We start from the raw sequence: 19584 nt of genomic DNA, 5'->3' as shown, positions 1-19584 counted from the left end.
ATTTTCTGACGTTCAAAGTGATACTGAAAATAATATTTATCTATGTGAAAGGATTTTTAAATATATTACTTATCATAAAACAAAGTAAAGTTAATTCATCGAAGAACAAAAAAAATATTGTTAGTTACAGATGATCAATTTTCTGATTTTTTATCAAGAAAAATTGCTTTGACTTATAATACGTTTATTCCTTATAAAATATATATGTTCTAGGCTCATCATTAATCATTACATCATTTGTTAGGACTCTTAATTTCTTGTGGTTTTAAGGGATTAAAAAAAATGTAACTATGTAAATCATAAGTAAGTTTTAAATTTTAATTTGTAATAAAATAATCAAGTGTAACAACTTAATAAGGAAATCTTTAGTCGATGACGACAATGTTTCCAATGTTTTTCAGATGTTTGTTCATAAAGTTTTTTAACACTGTTTTATGACATAATTATGCAATATGCCAGCAGCACTATTTTCGACAGCAACAAAAAACTATTTGTTACCCAAATAGATTATGTAGCTTAGAGCTAGACAAACTTAGGCTATGCTTAAAAGCACCGAGCCAAGTATGTTTATTCAACCACGCCCACAAAACTGGGGCCTGTCATAAACATGCGACTGTCCCACTTTAAGCCAGCCATAAAACAGGCACAAAAGCCAAAACACAAAGCACACGTTGAATAATTTCGATCATTAAACTTATTCCACTTAAAATCCATTCAGGATTTGAGGGGACGAAACGGCGGAAATAAATGCCCCAACAACCCGAATGTTAACCCTCGACAATCATCCACCCCACAATGGACCCCAGGGCGGCGGTAAAGTTTTTAAAACTAACGTTGAACAACGGCAACGATGGCAATAAAAATCCACAACAAGTGGAGTCGGAGAGTCGGTGAAATAAACGCTCAAGTGCTGAAAATTGTCAGGTCCTGGAGAAAGAAAAAAGGACAGGTAACACGTAGATGGTTCACCTGAACGCTTTTTAATACACTCTCAAGCCCACGCACATAACGGAGGCGTCCCTGATTGTGGCTTGTAAATTTATAGTTTCACCAAGAAAATCGCGTTGGCAAAGTTTTTACTTTTACTAGGTCTCTGCGCACACACATTCGCAATTACATTTAGCCCAACCCGTGCACTTAACCCACTCTTTCCAACTTCCTGTGGCACATCCTCATCTTCATCCTCATGCTCATCCACATCCACATCCGCATCCACATCCACATCCGCATCCACAATCCCAGTCAGCCAGTTGGCGACATCTAATTGCTTTTGTTTTCGGGCCAGACTGGCAATGCCACTACAAGTGGCTTACAAGCGGGTACAGTTGGGTCGCAAAGGTTACACCCGAACTCCAAAGTCGTAGTGCTGCGGAAGCCCTTTCGTTAAGGTAATTTTCCGCTATAATTTCTCTGGCTCTGTGTGTGTGTGTGTTTTCAGTGTGTGCGAAAGAAATCGTAGAAAGTTTTTCAGGCTTGCAGGTTTGGAGTTAAAAGAGCTGTTAAATTTGATTGTTAGTAAGGCTAAACTGGGGTTAGTGCGTTCTCTAAAATCGTAGTGAGGTAACATTATGAAATTCCTTTGGCTAAAATTGGCTTATTAGGAAATTAGGTAGATGGCCCTGTTTGAAGTTCATATAAAGATAGATAAAGCGTACAAAGCATTTCATTAAGCCTCTTTTAAATTTAAAAACAACTTTATTTGAATAATTTCAGTACCAGCCATTCCCAATCAAATATTGAAAATATCCGCTTTAAAATAAATCAACTATCTTTAGTAATTAAGTAAATTTTGTACCTACTTAATTGCTGTAGGAATAGTACGATGCAAAGCATACCCAAATATAGAATAAATTACGTTTTACCATGACTCGCAAAATATTCGATTTACCCTTCCTTATCAAAAGTAAATGTATGTAAATATATTCTGCAACATTTCTCAAACACAATCTTTTGGCATATCCATATTCATATTTAAAATCAAGCTGCAATCTATTTTGTACCGTATCCAAGTTCCTTTATTTAAAGCCATATAATTTGCCTGACACCTCGAGTTCTGATAACTTCTGAAGACATTCGTTGACTTTTGTGGGTGAAATCAAAAACCCGGCGAAACAAAGCTGCAGCTGCAGTAAAACTTTATGCAAATGCTACGGGAATTCGGGATTTCGAGTGGTGGTGGAAATTGGGTGGTGGCCTTTGTGCCACTTTTCGCACGGAGGCGACAGCCAACAACGAACGGCGAACAACGCACAACGTACAGCGAACAACGAACAACGACAAGCCAACGACGGGCCAAAACATGGAGCCAGAGTAGTATACTATTTGGCTGCTTGCTTAATTAAAATGCGCAGGCAGTGCGAGCGCTTCATTTGGCCCGCTTAATCGGCCGCCACAGATTTGAATCGGCTTGGTGGCGGAGGCCGAGGACTATTCCGGAGAATCCCCACCGACCTCGCCTCTTACTTGTTCTGCGCTTGCTGTTGCTTTGCATGTAAAGTGTCAAGTTTTTCATTATAATTTGCATATTTTTCGCCAACTTTTCGTCTGCCAACGCCCACCGCCCACCGCCCACCGCCCACAGCCCACCGCCCACTTGGCCCGCTGAATAAATGACAACAATAAGCATTATGGCCTGAGCTGCAAGAAAATCCAGCTCGGCCAGGACCTAGGCAACATGCTCGTCGTCTATCTGCTGGATACACAGAATGTATCTCTTAAGCTATTTCAAGTTTAATTCCTTGACTTCGCTCCTTGTCCGCCTGCGTGTTTGCCCAAAAACTGCGAAGATGTTGCCGAGCCGCGGCGCATAATCACGCGAAATCTGAAAACGTGTCTGGTATAATAATGAGCACTGATTATAACTTGAAATTGTGTGTGAAAGTACAGTTGTGTGCGCAAGTTATGCTACGTGGTGCTCTTATTGTAAAAACTCTAAAAAAAAAAGAAGTACATACTTTCTTGCAACTTTCATGAGCACAAAGGCATGGTAGGATAAAACAATGGCAAGGCTCACCAAAATAGCTACGGGGATTGAAACGCAAAAAAGAAGTCTCTTTAAAATCATTAAATCCAAAATAAAAGTTATAGTGTGGTTACTTAATATGGGAACAAAGTCTAAAACGAAGATTAAAGACTGAAATCAAGAAAGAATTTATCAACTTTTAGTGATTACATTTTTGTATAAAATAAAAAAGCCTGCCATTTTCGATTTAAGTAAGGCATGGCATTAACTTGTTTGACCCACTGTACCTCTCTTACCCAGAAAACGATGTGTATTTAAACTAAAATGATGTCTTCCTAATCAACTACCAAGATGGGATGAAGGTGTCGATACGGCAAGGAAGAGGGCAAGTTGAAAAACTGAAGACCGCACTGCCATTTTTTGCCCTGCAGCCACATTATTATGGCGTATTGTGCCAACATGTCCTGCCACCCAGATCCTGCAACTCGTCCTCACATCGGGCAGTACGTGTGGTGTGTTGCGAGCCTGCAGGATATTATATGATGTGTAGTAATTTGAATTTGAAGTGAAGCTTATAAGCCATCAGACAGTAGACAAAGGGGCTCGACGTGTGGTGTGTGGGGTGTGTCCTGTAAGGATATTCCTTTCTGTGGGCGAAAACACTTCGACGGGGAAACATCAAAAATGTCCTCGTCTCTGGGGGCGGATTAATAGGATTTTCTTTTATGGATTTATGCTGATTATTCTGATGTTATTAGTTTAAAAGCGTGACAGTCAACTCGACATTTTAAAGTAATCCATTGATATACGACTTGGCGACGAGGGTCCTAGATGCCGCCTTCAAACCAAAAGCCCCCACTAAATCACAAAAATTGCATCGACCGCGCCCCATTAGTCCGACTTATTTATGGCAACGCGACATTCAATGGCAATTCAATATATTTTGGGGCGAAGAAAAAACGAAATCAAACAGAATTTGTATCTGGCCGTCGGTCATTTTTGGTTGGATGGCTCGGTCGGGGCAGTTTTGGCCAGGCCAGAAACAAACTCCGCAATCGGCGCACACAATAAACCATTACAGACGATTAATTTCATTATCCGCGGCGAGTGAAATCAAAAACAGCAACAGATTTATGCGTGCGACCGCAGGATCTCCATCGAAAGCGAATGCAATTGTCCAATCTTGCCTCGTTTTTTACGCCCCATCTTTGGTTTTTATAATTCCCGCATTTTTTGTTTGAGGTTGTGAAGTGGTATTTTTAGTTGGCAATGAATGGGTTGCTGGTTCAAACTGATGATGATTTGGTTTTGCGGTAAAAAAACTCTATTGTGTTTTGTCCCCATGAATTGAATGATATGGAAGCGTAAACGTTCCGGTACAGGCTAATCGGATCAAAGGAAAGGTAAACAAATTTCTGCTAAACTTGCTTTTTTTTTTGGGTCCCAAAACCATAAAAACGAAATATTTCAATTTTGTGACCATTAAATGTCTGTGTTTTTTTTTGCCACCAACAGATACGTTTATTTATTGCCAAATAATTTATGATATATTTCTAAAGAGTTCTTACCTAAACCTATAAAGTATTTTCTTTGTTGTTTTCAATGTGAAATTTAAAATTTTAAAAATTTAATTTAGTTATGCACAAAAACCTCTTGTAATTTAATAAAATATACAATTTCTTTTTGATTTTCTGTAATTTTTTTAATAATTCAAAGAGCATTCCAAAGTTGTGAAAACTGTTGTACTCATTCCTCTCCAACGATAATTTTTCTTTTCTTCAGCTCCCAAGGGTGTATTTAATTTTAATTGTTTCATTTGTTTGTTTTTTTCTGTCCGTCTGTGCGTATTTTCTTTTGTGGTAAAAAATAATAATGCTGAAATAAAAATAAAGTATAGATATAGACGATTCAATTCATTAAGCAAACATCAGCAGAAGGAACACATGTAGGGAATTCCTCGCATTGACGCATTTCCCCGTTCTCGCTTCCGTTTCCGCTGCGAATGTGTTTCCCTTGGCTACATTTTGACTTATTTCTATTTGTATTTGCCACGCTTTATTTTCGTGGTCGATGGCCGCCACAGGAGACATGAAAGGAGATTCACTCTCGCAGCTCCACCGCCTCCACTATATCGCTATAGCAGTATCCGTGGATCGCTGGGGGTCATGTTTAGCTTTTTCACCCCTTTTGAATTGGTTGGCTCTGGCAGCCGACCCTCGAGGGTCTGAGCATCGTCTCTGTGGTGTTGCTGCTGCTGTTGCCGCTTGTTTGTTTGTTGTGTCGCCAGTGCACATAGAGAAATGATTTTGTGGCTTGATTTTGTAATTAAAAACTATCTAAAGAGGCAGAGGAGTGCCTAGTAGGTGAAAAATCGTATAGAAAAAACGGTGTCAAAAAGAATTCTCGTTAAAATTGGAATACCAAATTTTAGGGAATAGAATATTTAAATTCGTAAATAGTGGTATGCTCGCTAATATAGTAATCAAAAATCGTCTTACCAAATAATATTATTCTACGGACTTTCAGAGATTTCTTTAAATATTGCCGAATGGCATTTATTTAGATATAACTAAGAAATATCGGAAATAACTTTATTATTTTGACACCGCTCTTGAGACATATTCTCGGATGATTTAATATCATTACAGGTTTATGTATTTTTCGAAAAAATTCTCAAATATCTCAAATTGATGCATATAAACAAAAATATACCTGTATTTATTTGTTATTCATTTACTAAGGAAATTTTTTAAATATTTGGCTTCAAAGTGGCAATTGTAAACTAGTTTTGTCATTGGTAAATTACTTTTCTTAAATTTAGTTCCTTTAGATGTCCTTGTGAAAATTAAAACAGATATTTGAAAACTCAAATTTCCTCACGGAATTAATAAATTTTTTAAACAATCGCCAAAATAACTGTGTTTTCATCAAAACTCAAAAAAGTTTTTAATTTTTCGCAGTGTAAGGCAAATCATACAAATTCAAAGAAAGGGCGAGATAGAGTGAAACATGGAGTGGAAGGAATGGAAACCGTTTTCGGACGGATTTATTTGCTTAAACCCAAAGTAAAAAGTTCACTTTGGCTGCGTGGCACGCGGTAACTGTAATTGTCATTATGCCCCCGGGCAGTCAGCCCAGTTACTTACTAACCCTTGCCCTGCCCCCTCATATTTCCCTCTCTTTCCACATCGCGCCATCCCTCTTGCACTGTCTGGGTGAAACATGCCTTTGGAATGTTTGTCTTTGGCTTGGCAGCAAAGTGAAGGCGACTTGAATCATTTTTACCCCCTTTGGACCCGACCCGCCAAGTGCTTTTCATATTTAGACGTGCTACTTATTTTCCCCCCACCCCACCCTCCTGCTCGTGCATTTTCTCATCATCATCTTGGCCATAATAATCATTTAGAGGAAGTTCGCCTGAGTTACTCGGCACACTCAACAAAGTATCTATCAATATTTGCATTTAGAAGTTCTTTGCCTTCTGGCTTATTTGTTGAGTTATTAACTGGAATTAGGAAAATTGAAATGCGTTTTCCGCATAGGAGCGTAAAATTAAGGTTTTCCGCCCACGCACAATGGCCAACATGGGTACTGTTTCGTCCAGTCGCCTTAACTTTTCTAATTACGCGACACGATAATTAACTCAATTTTCTGTCAAGCGACAACAACAAGTTAAAGAGCAGCGATGGGAACAAAAGGCCAGGACAGGAAAAATGTTTGAATATCTCTACCAATGTGCAATGGCCATGGCCCGAAACAGTTGGCAAGCCGCCGAAAAAAGGCGGTGGTTTCAGGGGGGGGCCACAAAATGCCATAAAAACCGCCGACTGAAGCTGAAGTTTCCAAATTGCTGCTCGATGTGGTCGGGTGGAAACGAAGGTCTTTTTTTTTTTGTTTTTTTTTGTCTGAATTTTGCCGGAATAGCCAAAGCCGATGGTCTAAAAGCAAAGACGTATAAGGTCCTGATGGCAGATATCGTGGCCAATGCCAATTTGGAAATGCTTTTGTTTGATTTCATTAGCTGGAAATGTTTTGAATAAAAAAGTAGTATTCTTGAGATACCTAATGTACTCATTTGCTGGAACATTTATGAAACTTATATTGTCTTAAAAACATTAAAAAACAAGAAAGGAAGCTACTTCGGCAAGCCGAAGTTTGTACACTCTTGCGGCTATGGCAAAAATTAAATAAACATATTTAAAACATCTAAATATGGAATTATATGCGTATATGTTCAAAAACCTGTAAGCTATTATGATTTTCAGCTCAATTAATCGATCTTCCTATGGCTGCTATATGATAACGATTTCCGATTTCAATAAAATTAAAAGCGTTATTCCGAATTATTAAGCCCTTACCATGTGCAAAAGAAATACAACAGAAAAATCTAAAAATTTGAGGTGAGGTGAGATTCTCTAAAAAATATTAAGTTATTCAAAATATATTTGTAACTTCTCTAATTTTTAAATTAATTGTTGTTATTTTATTTTTATTTACATCGAAATCAATTCTGTCCTTTTGTCCGTCCGCCCTGAACATCGTATAAAAGTCAGAAATATATCAGATAGCTTCCATAGGAACAATCGGGAAAAAAATTTAAAACAAAATTGTAAATTTGATGTTATTATTTTTTTGTTTTTATTTCCTTGATATGAAGTAATGGCTGATTGTCTTAAAATTATGGCTTTAATTTGATATATATAACTCCCATGGGAACATTCGGAATGATAAAAAAATATACGCGTATAAATCGAAGTTTAAATGTTAAAATGAATATCTTGCAGAGCTAGATATTCTTAGCATTTTATAAGATTCCTAAATCTAATTGTCCTGCTTCATAAGAGGCCTTGTAGTAAACTACCTACCTCATTAGCATACACACAACCCACACAAAAGCCCCTCAACCGACAGACATCCAAAGGTTAACCACAACTGCCAGAGACCCCATCGGAATGAAGGGCTCCCAAATGTGCGATTGTCTCCAGTCGCAGAACCCCAAATTTGAAGGAGCAAATCTTAAATTAGCCCAGTCACGACGCCAGCTGAAGCTATTAAAAATTGTGAAATAATTTCCAAGCACGCTCCAATGGAGCAATTGGGGATTGTCGCGGAGTGTGGCTGCAATTACTTTGATGGTGACTGCGGCTCTGATGATTATGATGATGACGCGCACGATACACGCGGCATGCAAATACGCCGGAATCCCCGACTTGCACAATGGGAAGCGAAAGTCGTCAGATCAACCACCTAAGCCAAAGCCTCTATCCGCGTGGGGGGGCGGACATTCATGGCGAGCCTTTAATCAGGGCGCATTATCAGCGAGCTATGATATATAGCTATTTGTTTGATGACTCTGGGTGTGTTTGGGCACATCTGGCGCGAAAGCAGCTCCCCAAGTGCTGATGAACTGGTCCAGTTCTCGATGACAGACTCGAGAAGTGCTTTCGGTGGTGCTAAATGAGTGCCGAGGGTTGGCCAATGTCTTCTCTGCAATTAACTTTAGGGTTTTCGAATCGATGTGGCACTTGTTTCTAAGGGTAATGAATCCTTTTGTAATGTGGCCATTACTTGCGTGAAACGGCGTTAAAGATATACGAAAGGGTAGGTTGAATGAGGTGCAAACACACACTGATATCAAGTTTCAAAGAGAAATCTCTAGGCAGTATTTGGTAAAAAATTCCTTTTGACTAATTTGTCGAATAAGTAACATATAATGCCGACAGTCAATAAGGTTATTCAGTTAATTAGTTAATTATTGTTATGTTGCAGTTTTGTATGACAAGGACAAACCAATAACTACACTCAGCAACAGCCTAAAAATAAATGGTGCGACTATATAGGTGTAATAAATCTCAATGTACTAAACACAACCTCACCCTTCGAATTTCTCCATCACCCTCAGTTTTCAAGAAAAATTATCTGAAAGAGCCAAAAAGGACGATCTAACAAGTACTTAACTCTTAATAACGGTCCGAACTGAATTTTACTGCCTGAACTTATGATCATTTTGCAATAATGCAACTAATTGGCTAAGGATCCTCATACCCAAGAAAGTCGAAAGATTTTTTAAAAATTTTATATTTGAAAAATAATGCAAACACTTCAAAAGACTTTTTTTTTTGGTGGTTCCTAAAAGTAGACTATACAATTTTTTGAAGAGTCTGCAGTAATCGTTTAAAATTTTAGAGTTAAATTGATTTAATAGAAGGAATAATTGAAAACAATTAAAAAAAATGTAAAGAAGGAAAGTACCAAACAATAAGCTAGGACTTAAAATTCTTAAATTCTTAATGAAACATGTTAAAAGACCGAAAACGTAAAAGTAAAAGGGTGGGAAGATAATAAGAAGACATGCCGAACCTTTGATAGCACAAACAAAAGTCTTACTTTCCAGTATTCTTGCCACATAACGCTATCGGATGTGAACTGCAAAGTATGAAAATCTGGAAGGTGCGTGCAAATATTTGCCGATAATTATTCGCGGTTGCTTTAAGGCGCTTTAAGGCGGGCCAACGCCAAAGCCTGGCAAATATAGGATCACAAAGGAAAATCTTCTCACGGCACGGCTTCTCACAGGACGAGGGGATGCCGCGAGGACGACAAAAAAAAAGCCCCAAAGAAGCTGTCAAGCGTTGAATGTAAATGCCAGGCAGCCAGGAGATAAGCCCCAAGCCAAGTCGAGAGCCGAAAGCCGAAAGACCGGAGAAGTGTCGTTCTCATCGCTTTCGCATTGTCCTTGCGCGCGACTAAAATTAAAAAGAAGGAAAATGATAAGGAATCGGCCCTGCCAACTTGACACAATGAACTTAATATTAATATGAAGTAAATAAAGGCACCGCCAAGTGTTGAAGTCGAGCGTCCTGGGAGTAAAGTGGGAATAGGAAAGGGCAGGGGGGGGGAGCAGTCAAGTGAACTCGGCGGGTCGAGTGTATTATGGAGTGCCTGTGTGGTGGCTTGTATGTGTTGAAAAGATTTACGATCCCGAAATTCGAACAAAACTTTAAGAGAGTGAGCCATAAATTAGCCAAGGGGTTGGAGGCGAATGGAAAACCTAGAGTTCAGAACGGAGCACCCAGAACCGAGAAGTACGAACACCCCGACTTCGAGTCTAGTATTTTGACAGGGCCCAGCAGCCACGCCCTCTCCATCCCTCCAGGCCCAGACCCCTTTCAACGTTATCCCTTAGCCCTTATCCTTTATGGTTATTGTGTGCAATTCGTGGTGGCTTCAACTTTTTTTTTTTATTTTTGTTTTGCCTGGCGCACCGTCGCTTATTGTTATTGATGTTGTTATCAGTCGCAATTATTTTTTTTTGATTTACACAATTCGATGGCCGTTGCGTTTCGGTGACAATTTTCTCGCCTCGTTTTGCGGTTGGGCAAAAGGCTGGTAAAAATCCATGGACTGGCTCATTTGGCCTGGCTTAGTGTGGGTAAGGTCCTTTTCGCCGGGCGCTTTCCCACTTCCCATTTCCCTGCCCGCCACTCGCCCTTTGCATTATTGACAGTTGTTGTGGAATAATCAGATTTAAAACGTTAAATGTCGTCGCTACTTGGGCGGCTTCCCAGTTTTCCCTTCTTGTTCTCCCTTTCTCCTTCCCCAAGTTGATTTTCATTTTGGGCCCTGCCATATTTTGGCCGCCATTGTCTTCGGCTTTTATCTTTTATTTTCTGTTTGGCTTATTTTGGGAACATTTGCCAGCACAGAGATTGGCTTTGAATTTAAGTAGCAATTTCCTGTTTTGTTTTTGTCCCTGTTGTTCATGTCATGTAATGAATGTGGAAATATTGTTGGCGGGTCTGCGATGAGGGTTTTCGAAAGGATATTACCCTGCACAGGTTTACCAGCGATAATTTGGGATTATACTGGCAGGCAATAAAATTGATTGTGTTAAATAATAATTGCAGGTTTTGTATTTCTGTCTAAAATTGTGTTGATGTTAATGATTGAGCTAGATGTAATGTATAATAAGATTTGAATAGAAATATATTGTGTACTACATTTATTAATAATATTAGTTCAGCACATAAACCTTTTTTTAAAACAGTGATTACCCTTGAGCAACTGAATTCAATAGAGTAATGGTTTTTAAAAGCAATTGAGGGCTTAAACGGTTTTTAATTGGTTAGATTATACACATGCTGCATTTTGACGATCTGAAATTCGGTTGAAACTTACATAAATATAATGAATATTAAAATTTTCAATTTTAACATACACTTCAATCTTTAAATTGTTATAGAAAAGTCAAGTAGGTCAAGCTATAAGCCCAAAGGTTAGGATCTTGGTCGGTAGCACGTCTTCATACGCCTACACCATCAGAGAATTTTGCGCTAATAAACCCCCATGGTGGTCAAATTGACTTAAACTACTTAATGAAGCGTTCAGAATGTAATCCCCGGCAATAACATACTCCAGCATAATTACACCACTAGTCAAATTTCAGGCAATCTCTGCTCGCAGCATAAGCCAGAGCAAGGTGTTGTCTTATTTCGCATAAGCCGCTTACCGCTTTCCCCTCTATACTCCATACTATACCGGCAAATCTACAGCTCCGGCTCCTGCCCCCCAAACTAGACCCCATTACGTAATGCATTCGAAGATATTTGCTGAGGTGGGCGGATGGGTATGGGTATGGGTGGTATGTATGTATGTTCTTACTTTCGAGGGAATACGAGACATCCGCACACCCATACCCAGGCATAATCAAATTCAATTGCTCATTCAAAACATTAAACTGTTTATTTTTGGATGGGCGCTATGGCAAGTGGGCGGGGCGGGGCCAAGGGGCGGCTCAAGTGGCAAGGCACTTCATCATGCCGCCTAATCATTTGACCCACTTGAGAGTTGTGCAAATACTTTTTACGTCAGTGCCACCCAGAGCCACCCAGAGCCACCCAGAGCCACCCAGAGCCACCCAGAACCACCCATTTGCCATCGCCATACGACACACGAGCTGGTCTAATCCTTTCAAATGTCGGAGTCACAGTTGGAGACGGAGTGGGAGTGTGGGGGAGGTAGTTGGAGTTGGGTGGAGTTGGGTGGAAAACCGGAGACGGAGTCCCTGGCAGTTTTGCATGCATGCAGCGGGATAAGATTGAGGGGGTGGTGGTGCACAAGTGAAGACAAGGAATTTGGAAAATCTCAGCTCAGTGTCAGGTTGCACGTTGAAAATTTGTCGTCATCGTGTCTCGCACACAAAAATGGCGTTAAGCATAGAATTTTGCCCAGGACAAGGTAAAGGGGAATAAGGTGCGGTCCTGACGAATAGGAATGGTCCTGGGGGGGAAGGACGACTACGGTCTACGGACTGCGGACTGCGGACAGCGGACTACAAGCTCGGGCCAAAGACAAACACATCATAGAAAAGGAGAGAAGACGATGCGCCTTGGCTGCGGCTCAAGGATAAGGCAAGAAATAATAAATTATATTTTCCCTGATTTGTGTTCGTTGCCTTCAAGCTTTCTCTCTCTCTCTCTCTGCCAATTTTCTCTCCTTGGGAAATTATTTTGCAAAATTTGCTTTTCCTCAAAAAGGCGTAAGATAACAATAAAAATTATTTAACTACAAGCACTTTGAGGCTGTTGGTTTTTGAATGAAATTTCTGTTGTTGTTCAATAAGATGCAAAGAGAAATGGCACTCTAAATTTGGCTTACTGGAAAATGCACTGCGCAGAGAGCGTAAAACGCTAAAAATCCAGAAGAGAAATCGCTCTCTTAAACGCTTTTAGGGTTGTCAGCTGTCTGTTATGATTAAACATTGATAAATGTTGTCTGAGGTGTTTCCCAGAATTTGGGGTTCATCTACCCTTCAATTGAGTGCCTGCAATAGTTCCCATATTTCCACATGACTTGCCACTTTCGCAATGTTATTAGTTGCGCTTTTAAGAACGTTTAAGAGCCGCTTGTGGGGTCAGAGTTCATTGATAGATAAACATAAACTCTTGAACAAACACAAATGTGAACTCAACGCGTGGCAAATTTAATTTCGAATCCAAGTTTTTAGCTCCGTCATTGGGGTTTGGCATTTTCGCTGCAAGTCACTGTCAAGGCGAAACGCAAACAAAATTGCATTTTCTGCGGAAAATTTGTACTGGTTATGGGAGCTTTCTTTTATATACACGGTATGCGTAGAGTTCGGGGTATAAACGTTTCTTAGAATCTACTATATATATAAACAAAAAATCTCTAGAGACAGAGATGAAAAAAAACTACAATAACAGTTGCAAAATAAAGTTTTTTTTTTTTGTTCAAAAATAAGCGATTTCCATATAAGCATTCAAAGGCGAGAGTAACTTTGTAGTCGAAACAATCTTACAAGTTTTTTTTTATATTTCTCTCCTGGTCCTCGGGTTTTTATTCTTGGGATTATCGCAGAGAAAAAATCGCATTTAAGTGGCAACAATTGTCAGGCAGATGCAGCAGGCAGCAGCAGCATCAACCCCCGGAGTTGAACCCGAAATCTGAACCCGAAACCCCTCGAATCCCTCGAACCCCTCGCTTCCCTCTCGTTCGCTCCTGTGGCAACCGCAACAATAGCAACACCAGCATTATGACTACGTGTGACTGCAATGGCAATGACATTTCGCCCCCTCTCTGTCGCTCACATTGTCTCTTACTTGGCTCATTTTTCACATATTTTTCGCAAAGTTGAAACTATTTTTGGTACGCACTGGGGTTGCAGTTTTTGTTATTGTTGCTTTTCAGGCGACAGGCACTCGAATCCTTTAATTGGTTTTATTTTTAATGATGTTTAGGCGAGACGCGTATTAAATAGCAATGGAGATTCTATCCCTCGACTGCCCACGCTCGCCTGCAATTATTTATGTAAATTCTGGGCGTTGCATTGACGTGATTTATGACGCCCTTCTTTTATCGCCGGTTTCCAGAGGAGTGTACTGTAAAAACAATTAAGCAGCTAATTGACTGGAGGAGTCCGGTATACGCGTACACACTTGAAACAAACAAACACAGAGAATGAGAAATGAAAATAGGGTCCAGCGGGCCAATTGATTTCGGTAGCTTCCTTTGTAATGCATTCTTAAAGTGTTTCCAAATGAAGTGCCGGAAGCGGGTGCTAAATGAATATTTTAAATTGATATTTATTTTGGGATAGTCTGATTTAAGAACCCTTGAAAGATGAGTTGATAAGGTAGGGAAAAACTTTAGACTTAAAATAAATTGTTGGTCTAATGGAACATTATTCAGAAAAAATTAATAGATTTAAAAATTTAAAACATTTAAAAAAAAAAAATTTTAATTTGTCATTAAACAAACTATAAATTTTAATCCCTTTTAAATTATAAAGAATAACAACATAATTTCCGATGGCCATTATAAATTTAATTTTTTTTTAATTGCTTAAGTATGTGTTAGTTTCGATATATGGCTAATGGTAAACAGTTAAAGTTCAAGGAGTAAAAAATGTATTTAATTAAAAATGGAAAGCTTTCGTTGATTTAATGTACACTTATTTTTTTACGGACATAAATTAAAAAATTTGGTAGCTTGTTTTACATTAATGGGACATTTGACGTGCTTTAATTATATATTTTTATTTCTGTTTTGTTTACTAAATTGTTGAGTGCATTTAAGAGCACTCTTATTTGGCCTAGCATATTTTAACTTTTTTGTATTGTTTTTTTTTTTTTTTTTTTGATTTCAGCTTACTGACCATTTGTTCTCCCGCTGATATTACAAATCTATTGATGATGTCAAATTGGCCCTGTACTTCTGTAGTTTCCATAATGTCCTTTGTCGTGCGCAGAACCCTTTCACCTGCACTCAGCTGGCACAACAGGTGTGTCCTTGTCGTAGGGCGTAAGGACAGGAGTCGCTCGGTTGTCAAGCCGTCAGTTCGTCCGATTGTCACTCTGCCATGCCGTCGCTCTGAACGCTTCAGTGCACATTAACACCCAAGTCAAGACATAATTTATAAGCAAATGCAGTTAAGTTTCCTCTGGAGGATCTCGGCTGCCGGCAATTGCGATGAAGTATCTCATCTCGAAGTCGAGAACCTGGCGAATGCCGCCAAATAAACCGACAGAGAGAGAGAGAGAGAGAGAGAGAGAGAGAGAGAGAGAGTGATAGAGAGAAAGCGGCTGTGAGAGCGCAACTCTCTCGCTGGAAATCGTATAACACTCGGCAGCAAGTATAACAGCCGATGCCGAAAGGCATATATCTTCCCCATATATCCTCGCTGCCTACTGCCGTCAGTTTGCGAGCGTTGGTCGTCAGCATCGGACGTGCGTCGCGGAATATTGTATATTTATATTCAATTGTTGAAAATCGCAGCGGAGCGTGCGGCGTGCGTAAAATAACTAAATAAAATCAATGCAGAAAGTACAAATGACTGTCGCCGAAGTAACTCATTAAAACAGTTTACGCAGACATGATAAGTACGCACCATTAATACGGGCCACAACAGGGCAAACATAATTAATGACGCTGCTGTAAAGTGCGTGCCTGTGTTAAAAAAAAAAAAAACAAAAACAAAACGAAATTAATTGCATTTCAAGCATTTTTAAATACGCATCGAGTGCCGCTGTCAATCGGCTGGATTTTCTGCGGTTTCATTGGGCGAACATAAACAACACAGAGCTCTGAATCTGAACTTAAGTGGAGTGTTGTGAGTGTGGCCAGCGTTTCGGTGGGTCGCTTGTTGTGCGCGCAATTTCCGGTTTCCGCTTCCGCCGGAGCAACGTCCGTGTCCGGCCGACTAGGCGCAACATTAATTTGCCAACGCCAAAAGAGTAATAACAACAAAAGAAAAAATAAACCGAGTTATTTGGCCAAAAGATAAACAAAACAGAAGAGTGCTAAATTTCCGTCTTAAGAGTAGACTTAAGTTCCCGTAATAATTTTGGGAAATCTTTAAATATACGGAACATCAAGTGAATATTTCTTCGTGCTAGAAACGGTTTTAAAAGTGATACCGACTTAACAGGTTAGTTTGGCTTACGATTAGTTTTTTTTTTAGGTATACCGCTTAAAAGAGTTCAACCAAGCTATACTTTCATAGCTGGCTCGTTTCGCTTATGATTCCTGAGATCCCTGAGTGGATTATTTATAACGTGAAATACTTTCGGCATTTAATTTCATGCCCAGCGCCCAAAAGTATGCAGCAAGCATATTTCAGGCGTGGCAGGTTTTTGGCACAAGGAGCGAAAACGGGGCAAAAACAAAACGAAAACGAAACGAAATGGAATGACAAAAGCTGTGTGCGAATGTGTGTGTGAGTGTGCAAGACAAGCAATAAAATGGCGAGCGAGCGCCAAGTTTTTGCGCGCCAAAAAGCGTGCAACAACGCGAGTGGCAGCTATGTTTATGTGCCACATAAAACTAGCGCGCCCATGTCGCATTGTTGGCTAAAGGGAACAGAAGGAAAGACAGTCACACAGAGAGAAAATGATTTGGAATATGCTTAAACTAATAATAATTAATAATAATAATTAGTTAACTAATTATTTATTAAGGTATTTAAATAGATAATCAGGTACAATTTCACAGACATTCTATTTATTACAATATCGTTGAATATAAAAAAGAAAAGAATTTCCATGTAGATCTTCTTTTGGGCTGCATTTTTTAATAACTAAATTAAAAGAACAACTAAGGTTATTACTTGTTTAGCACACTACAAAATGGCATCATATTTTAATCGCAAATTTTTTTTATTGCCTAATTACATACGAGATATTAAAGGATTTTTTCTGTGCAGAACAGAGTGAACCCGAATACCAGGGTTCCAGGCCGTTTTATTTTATGAACTTTTATTATTATATTTGCCTTTACTTCTGCTGTGCGTTTTGCACCACTCTCGACTGCTGGCTTTAGTAAACAATAATCATAATAATCGTAATCACAGAGCAGAAAGCATAAAGCGGAGAGCAGAAAGCAGAGAGCACGTTAAACAATGAGCCGAAGTCGCTGGCCTTTTTGTGCTGCCTGTTTTTAGGCGCCGTATTCGCACGTGTTTGTTCGCACCTAGTCAGGCACTAACACTGGCACGATTGCATTCAAAAACACACACACACACACACATACACACTCACTCACATACACACACATTCACATTCTCAAAGAGGTCCTATTGTTGTCGTCCTGTCGCACTAAATTGCGCACAATTGAAAGCATACTTTCAGGCGCCCGAGCATTTAGTGTGCAGTTTTGAATGCCCTGCACTCCATGCCCATCTCTAGTCCTTATTTATCGCACTTCTCCTCTTAGAAATACCCAAAGGACGCCTCCTGTTGGCCTTTTCACATTCTTTTTGGCGCAGTGTGTAAAAGGTTTTTATTATTAAATATGGCAGGGGGCATTAAATATTTCTTGGCTGTCAAGGTTTCAGCTGCAAGATTACCTAGGGAAATGCTTGTTTTTCGGTTTATTTCTACATCCGCTTTGCTCGTGAAATCCTTAGCGCTTTTGTGCTCTTTAACTGGCCCCGAAATTAAATTAAATGCCAGATAATTGGGATGTTTGAAAAGTTTCGCTTGCCAAAAATTCCTCAGCTCGGCTAATTGACCTCAATTCGGCTAATCGATAATGCCTAAGCTGCATTCCGGTCCTTTGTCTTTCGCCATAATTTCATTAGATTGGGCTCGTCTACCGAAAATGTTTTCTCTCTACGCAGGCTAGATTAGATTAATGCAAAATGGGATTAGGCCTAGTTAAAGCAGAAGGGCCCCAGCCAAGCGGCTTAAACCAATTGTGCCCTCTGCGTATTTTCATATTTTCTCTTACGCTTTAAGACGTTCGTTTTTGGCTTTTGGGGCCTAGGGGCAAACCGCAGAAAGTCAAAATGTCTTCGGCCTGAGTCCTCATTATGCGTCGCTTAGCTGCCATTTGCCAGAAATGGCCTCCAAGAAAAGAAAATTTCCATGTTGAACGGAAAAGTCGACTGGACGTGACACACAACAAATTCACAGCTATTTTGCCAGCCACCCTAAGCATTTTATATTTTCAAATTAATTCCAGGGAATTTGCTTTACTCCGGGCAAGTTTGGTTCCGTTTTGACATAATCTATTATAAGAGCTCATAATAATTTTTATAAAGTTTTTGTTTCTCTCCTTTGTTTCATTGGGGGAAGTTTTTTTTTAATTGTGGGCGTGTCGGGACTTAATGAGATCGCTTCAAAACCTAAAACAATTTAAATGTTCGCCGGGGGAGTGATTTTGAAGTGGAAAAATATTAATTAATATTTGCATGTAGCAAATAGGACTTATGTTCTTAAGGAGCTAGATCTTTCGCAAATGTGTGCCAATGCGTCAGCCTTAATAAATCAGCGGGCATTTGCAAAAAGTTACCTTCCAAATCTCAGTGGTTTGTGGTTGTCCCAAACACATACGAACTCAAAACTTATGACAGTGAGTTATTATACCATTTATATTCGTGTGTGTGGTTCGTCATAAATTTTATAAAACAAAAACCCAGAAAGCTGTGAGTTTATGAGGCTTAACATCCAAGGCGTGGGTCGAAAAGATTGTGGAAAAAGACAACACTATCAAATTTCAACAAAATTGGCTTACATATACTGTATTATTTATATCAACGATTAAGGATTTTATTTTAGGAAGAGTAATAATATAATTACTAGAAAGTTCGAATTTTTTCCAAAATCGGAAAAAATTGCACATTTAACAATTTAAAAAACATTAAGCCTTAGCTAAATGCTAAAAGATCAAGCAAAATCCGAAGACACAAAACATATAACCAGATTTTGAACACTGCGCGTACATATTTGGTGTAAAACCGTTGAAAATAAAACAAAACTCAGCAATCAGTAGTGCATGGCGTTTCGATAGCCCCATCAGATAAAACATCCTGAAACATCTATAAATCCTTTCATGTTTGAAGTTGTTCTGCATACAATTTCCATACATTTCGAATATTTAGCACCTTTTCACTCTAAAAATTAACCAAGTCTGCACTCATGCATATTCCCATTTTCACCCCTTTCTTTGCTTACACGTCCATAAATTTGAGCAATTTTTCAGAATTTTTTTTTTATAAATATTTCTAAATATTTGCTTTGCAATATTTTTCAATATTTTGCTAACGAAAACTAAGTCTATTGTTGGCATATTTTGGCAATTTCAGTTGTTCAACTGCAGTTTAGCATCCCTACCCATGGCCTTAATGCTTTTAGCTAAAATTTTGGCCAGCTAGGGTGCCAAAAAATGCAAATTTAAAATGCGTTGGCATGTCAAAAATCCACACACACACACACAGTGTGCATTTGCCGACGGGCGGGCCAAAAAGGGGCGAAGAAAATCGATAAACGAGACATGTGAGCGTGAGTATCTGTGTGTGGGGTAAGCTTTTAGTATCTTTTGCAATGCAACTGCCATACACGAAATTTGGCAAACTCACAATGGGGAGAAGTGGGGTTTGAAAAGAGATAGACTCGAAGAGAGTAAAGAGCGATAAAAGAGAGCCAGCAACAAATAGCTTAATAGGAAATAGCATAAAAGCATACCGCCACACCCCACACCTCGTCACCCAACCTGCACCAAACACCGCCCACCGCCCACCGCCCATTTCACCCTAAGGAAAAAAGCAGAGAAAAGAAAATCTTTGCACGTATCGCACTCAAAAAATCAGTAAACGCATTGGCATC

At 39.3% G+C, this 19584-nt stretch overlaps 1 protein-coding gene across 1 annotated transcript in view; it reads left to right on the top strand.

The window, feature by feature from the left end:
- The first annotated feature begins 15188 nt into the window (after nt 1-15188).
- LOC128255488 (irregular chiasm C-roughest protein) overlaps nt 15189-19584 on the top strand; it is a 125559-nt gene continuing 121163 nt past the window's right edge. Inside the window, exon 1 of the mRNA XM_052985126.1 lies at nt 15189-15908. The gene's annotated coding sequence lies outside the window, so the exon portion shown is untranslated. The remainder of the gene's footprint in view (nt 15909-19584) is intronic.

Source organism: Drosophila gunungcola (assembly GCF_025200985.1).
Source record: "Drosophila gunungcola strain Sukarami chromosome 2R unlocalized genomic scaffold, Dgunungcola_SK_2 000011F, whole genome shotgun sequence".
Lineage (NCBI taxonomy): Eukaryota > Metazoa > Arthropoda > Insecta > Diptera > Drosophilidae > Drosophila > Drosophila gunungcola.
The sequence above is the reverse complement of the archived record's forward strand: the minus strand, read 5'-3'. Positions and strand labels throughout refer to the sequence as shown.